Raw genomic sequence first — 6,000 nt, 5'->3', positions numbered from 1 at the left:
CCTACCACTCACAAGCATAGACATAATAGCATCAATCTTATCACTCAAGGAAGAGGTTTCTTCGACAGAATTTACCTTCTTACCTTGTGGAGCTCTTTCTGTGTGCCATTCAGAGTAATTAATCATCATATCATCAAGAAGCTTTGTTGCTGCCCCCAAAGTGATGGACATAAAGGTACCTCCAGCAGCTGAATCCAATAGGTTTCGTGAAGAAAAATTCAATCCTGCATAAAAGGTTTGGATGATCATCCAAGTAGTCAGTCCATGGGTTGGGCAGTTTTTAACCAAAGACTTCATTCTTTCCCATGCTTGTGCAACATGCTCAGTATCTAATTGCTTAAAATTCATTATGCTACTTCTCAAAGAGATAATTTTAGCAGGAGGATAATATCTACCAATGAAAGCATCCTTACATTTAGTCCATGAATCAATACTATTCTTAGGCGAGAGATAGCAACCAATCTTTAGCTCTTCCTCTTAATGAGAAAGGAAACAATTTTAATTTTATAATGTCACCATCTACATCCTTATACTTTTGCATTTCACATAGTTCAACAAAATTATTAAGATGGGCAACAGCATTATCAGAACTAACACCAAAAAATTGCTCTCTCATAACAAGATTTAGTAAAGCAGGTTTAATTTCAAATAATTCTGCTGTAGTAGCAGGTGGAGCAATAGGTGTGTATAAGAAATCATTATTGTTTGTGCTAGTGAAGTCACACAACTTAGTATTTTCAGGAGTACCCATTTTAGCAATAGTAAATAAAGTAAACTAGATAAAGTAAATGCATGTAACTAACTTTTTTGTGTTTTTAATATAGCAAGCAAGATAGTAAATAAAGTAAAACTAGCAACTAATTTTTGTGTGTTTTGTTTTAATGGAGCAAACAAAGTAGTAAATAAAAGTAAAGCAAGACAAAAACAAAGTAAAGAGATTGGAGGTGGAGACTCCCCTTCCAGCGTGTCTTGATCTCCCCGGCAACGGCGCCAGAAAATCAGCTGCTAACGTGGGAGTTGGATTGCAACGGCCCCAGAAAGTAGCTTCCTTGTGACGGTAAAGCACTTGTCCGTTGGGAACCCCAAGAGGAAGGTATGATGTCGTACAGCAGCAAGTTTTCCCTCAGTAAGAAACCAAGGTTTATCGAACCAGTAGGAGCCAAGAAGCACGTTGAAGGTTGATGGCGGCGGAGTGTAGTGCGGCGCAACACCGGGATTCCGGCGCCAACGTGGAACCCGCACAACACAACCAAATTACTTTGTCCCAACGTGACAGGTGAGGTTGTCAATCTCACCGGCTTGCTGTAACAAAGGATTAGATGTATAGTGTGGAAGATGATGTTTGCAGAAAACAAGTAGAACAAGTATTGCGATAGATTGTATTCGATGTAAAAGAATGGACCGGGGTCCACGAGTTCACTAGTGGTGTCTCTCCCATAAGATAAATAGCATGTTGGGTGAACAAATTACGGTTGGACAATTGACAAATAAAGAGAGCATAACAATGCACATACATGTTATGATGAGTAGTGTGAGATTTAATTGGGCATTACGACAAAGTACATAGACCGCTATCCAGACATGCATCTATGCCTAAAAAGTCCACCTTCGAGGTTATCATCCGAACCCCTTCCGGTATTAAGTTGCAAACAACAGACAATTGCATTAAGTATGGTGCGTAATGTAATCAACAAATACATCCTTAGATATAGAATTGATGTTTTATCCCTAGTGGCAACAGCACATCCACAACCTTAGAGGTTGTTGTCACTCCCCCAGATTTAATGGAGGCATGAACCCACTATCGAGCATAAGTACTCCCTCTTGGAGTTACAAGTAATGACTTGGCCAGAGCCTCTACTAGCAACGGAGAGCATGCAAGATCATAAACAACACATAGATGATAGATTGATAATCAACATAGCATAGTATTCATTATTCATCAGATCCCAACAAACGCAACATGTAGCATTACAGATAGATGATCTTGATCATGATAGGCAGCTCACAAGATCCAACAATGATAGCACAATGAGGAGAAGACGACCATCTAGCTACTGCTATGGACCCATAGTCCAGGGGTGAACTACCCACACATCAATCCGGAGGCGACCATGGCGGTGTAGAGTCCTCCGGGAGATGATTCCCCTCTCCGGCAGGGTGCCGGAGGCGATCTCCTGAATCCCCCGAGATGGGATTGGCGGTGGCGGCGTCTCTGGAAGGTTTTCCGTATCGTGGCTCTCGGTACTGGAACTATTATCGACGAAGGCTTAAGTAGGAGAAAGGGTAGGTCAGGGGGGCTCACGAGGGCCCCACACGCCAGGGCGGCGCGGCCCCAGCCCTGGCCGCGCGGCCCTACTGTGTCGGCGCCTCGTGGCCCCACTTTGTTTCTCCCCCGGTGTTCTGGAAGCTTCGTGGAAAAATAGGACCCTGGGCGTTGATTTCGTCCAATTCCGAGAATATTTCCTTACTAGGATTTCTGAAACCAAAAACAACAGAAAACAGCAACTGGCTCTTCGGCATCTCGTTAATAGGTTAGTGCCGGAAAATGCATAATAATGACATATAATGTGTATAAAACATGTGAGTATCATCATAAAGTAGCATGGAACATAAGAAATTATAGATACGTTTGAGACGTATCAGCCAGCCCCTGACGCTCCCCTCTGGACTACTTAAAGCCCCTGACCTAAAAACGCACGGGGGTTCGACCAATTTTCCAGAAGACATCCAGAACTCCGCCGCCGTCGCGAAACCCAATCTCGGGATCAGAAACTCCGTTCTGGCACCCTGCCGGGACGGGAAATTGGAGGAGATCATCGCCATCATCGCCACCGATGCCTCTCCATCAACCATCCATGCTTCCAACATCCATATGTGAATAATTCCCCCGCTGTAGGCTGAAGGGGATGGTAGGGATTGGATGAGATTGTTCATGTAATAGCCATAAGATTGTTAGGGCATGGTGCCTAGTATCCGTTGTTGGTACTTTTATGATATTGTTGCAACTTGTTATGCTTAATGCTTGTCACTAGGGCCCGAGTGCCATGATTTCAGATCTGAACATGTTATTGATTCATGATGATATTCATTGTTTTATGATCTTACTTGCAAGTTGTATACACATATTGTTGTCCGGAACCCGAGGCCCCAAAGTGACAGAAATTGGGACAACCGGAGGGGAAGGCTGTGATATGAGGATCACATGTGTTCACGGAGTGTTAATGCTTTGCTTCGGTACTCTATTAAAAGGAGTACCTTAATTACCAGTAATTTCCCTAGAGGCCCGGCTGCCACCGGCTGGTAGGACAAAATATGTTGTGCAAGTTTCTCATTGCGAGCACGTACGACTATATACGGAACACATGCCTATGGTTATTTAGTACTTGGATACTGTTTTATTATTATCTGCAAATGCCTTGTCTCGATTATTACATGAGTTATCTTATCCATGTAGCGCCCGTTCATCCATCCCTATGCCTACAGTATTTTAATCCTGTTGTTTACTATAATCACTACTGCTGTCTTTAAACTATTGCGAGCAAGTCTGTTTCCAGGTGCAGCTGAATTGACAACTCCGTTGTTAAGGCTTACAAATATTCTTTGGCTCCCCTTGTGTCGAATCAATAAATTGGGTTTTACTTCCCTCGAAGACTGTTGCGATCCCCTATACTTGTGGATCATCAAGACTATTTTCTGGCGCCGTTGCCGGGGAGCATAGCTTTATTTGCAAGTTCACCTGAATTGATATTGTTCGCTACAAATCCTCCATCATGGGTAAACCTCGCGATACTAAAGTCGCCATATTACCATCCACTACAAGAAAAGGTACAACTCTGAGTACCTCTGTTGCTCTTGATTCACCATCTGTGATAAGTCAACTTGTTTCACCACCACAAGCTTCACATGCTGGTACTTCTGCTGAATCTAAAAATTCCTCTTATAATTTTAATGACGCTTCTACTGTGCTTGATGATAATGGTTCATTAGGTCCTTTTCTAGATGCTACAATTGCTAGGTCTAGACAAATTGAAAATACTGAAATTCCTAATGAAAATACTGTTACACCTGTTAATTCACCTGAGTCTGTTGAACACTCTAGTGATGATCTTGACGAAGATTATGTGGAACTTGATGATGATTTTATTGATAAATGTAATGCTACTACCGGTGCAAGTAACATTAAAAAGCTTCTTGCACAACGTGCTGTTAGATATAAATTGTATCCTGATCCTAAATTTGCCACATCTCCTATAAACATTAAGGATAAGGATTATGATTTTTCTCTTGATCTATCTCATATATATATTGTTGAGAAAACACCTTTTTGTGGTACTGAGAAAGAAAGTGCTGTAGAGCACATGAATGAGCTTTCTACTTTGAGTAGCTTGTTTTCTGAGGATATCAAGAAGCGTACTTATTTTGTTGCTAAAAATTTTCCTTTCTCATTAAAGGATGATGCTAAAACTTGGTATAATAGTTTGCCTCCTGATTCTATTGATAATCCAAGTGCTTTGCTTGATGTTTTCTTTCGGAAGTATTTTCCTGCTAGTGCTCAACATATTGCTTTGCAGAAAATTTATAGTTTTGACCAGGAAGATAGAGAGAAATTGCCTGAGGCTTGGGCAAGGTTTTGCTCTCTTCTTAGAGCTTGGCCTGGACATGATTTGGAAAAGCATGACTTACTTGATATATTTTACAGTGCACTAACCATTGAGTCTAGCGCATACCTGGACAGTTGTGCTAGTTGTGTTTTCAGGAAAAGAACTCCAGACGAAGCTGAAGAATTAATGGCTAGAATAAGCCAAAATCATGATGATTGGACTACACCTGAACCAACCCCAACACCAATATTGAAGAAGAGGGGTATGATTGAATTAAATGATGAAGATATGAAGGAAGCCAAGAAATCTCTAAAAGAGAAATGTATTAAATCTGAATATGTGAAGAATTTACCTCCCATAGAAGATTTATGTAAGATAACTCCCCCTTCATCCACAATTGAGGTACATTCTCTTCAACGCTTTGATAAAGAATATATTACTTACTCAAAACCTCCTGATCAATGTTTAGATGAATTTGATAATTATGTTGTTAAGCAAGATAACTTTAATATGAGAGTAGAGAATCATTTAATGGAAAATTCTCAAGCTATTAGTAAATTGCATGATATTTTGGAGTGAACCTTCAATGATGTTAAGATGCTTGTTAAACATTTTCATATGGTTCAAACTCAAATTGATCAACTCACTAAAGTGCAAAATGACTTGTCAAGAAATACTTCTAAAGAAAAACATGCTTATGAAGTAACAACTAGAGGCGGTGTTTCTACTCAGGATCCTCTATATCCTGAGGGGCATCCCAAAAGAGTTGAACAAGATTCTCAACGAACTAAAGAAAGTAGCGCTCCTTCTAAGAAAAAGAAGAAGAAACAGAAAACTGTTGTAGAATCCTCTGAGCCTGTTAATGATCCTAATAGTATTTCTATTTCTGATGCTGAAACTGAAAGTGGTAATGAACATGATAAAGATAATGATAAGAATGATGTTTCTGATAAATAAGAGGTTGAAGATGAACTTGATGCATACATAGAGAGGAGTGGCCATCATGCAGGGGACGGCATGGAGGAGGCCGAGGAACCCCTCGACTTGTCATCCGACGCAGCAAGTTCTTCACATCAGCATTTTGGGCATGTGGAGCCTTCATCCTTTTCTTACGCACGGGGATCTTATTATGACCACGCCATGTATGATCCACCGGCGTGGAACCCTAACCCTCGCTGGGGTTGATCTCCACTTAGGCCAAAAGCCTAAGCTTGGGGGGAGGTATGCCGGCATCACTCATTCATTGCATATTACAATTGTTGGTCATTTGTATATACCTGTTTTGCTTCTTTGGTTGTTTCTCTTTCGGTTATTTTTATTTTAGTAGGTTCTTATTTTAGTTTTTGAAGGTTGTTACTACTGTACTAACCTTTAACTTTACATTTTTATTTCATTT

This window comes from Lolium rigidum, chromosome 6 (genome assembly GCF_022539505.1).
Source record: "Lolium rigidum isolate FL_2022 chromosome 6, APGP_CSIRO_Lrig_0.1, whole genome shotgun sequence".
In the NCBI taxonomy this organism is placed as follows: Eukaryota; Viridiplantae; Streptophyta; class Magnoliopsida; order Poales; family Poaceae; genus Lolium; species Lolium rigidum.
This window is presented reverse-complemented; position numbering follows the sequence as displayed.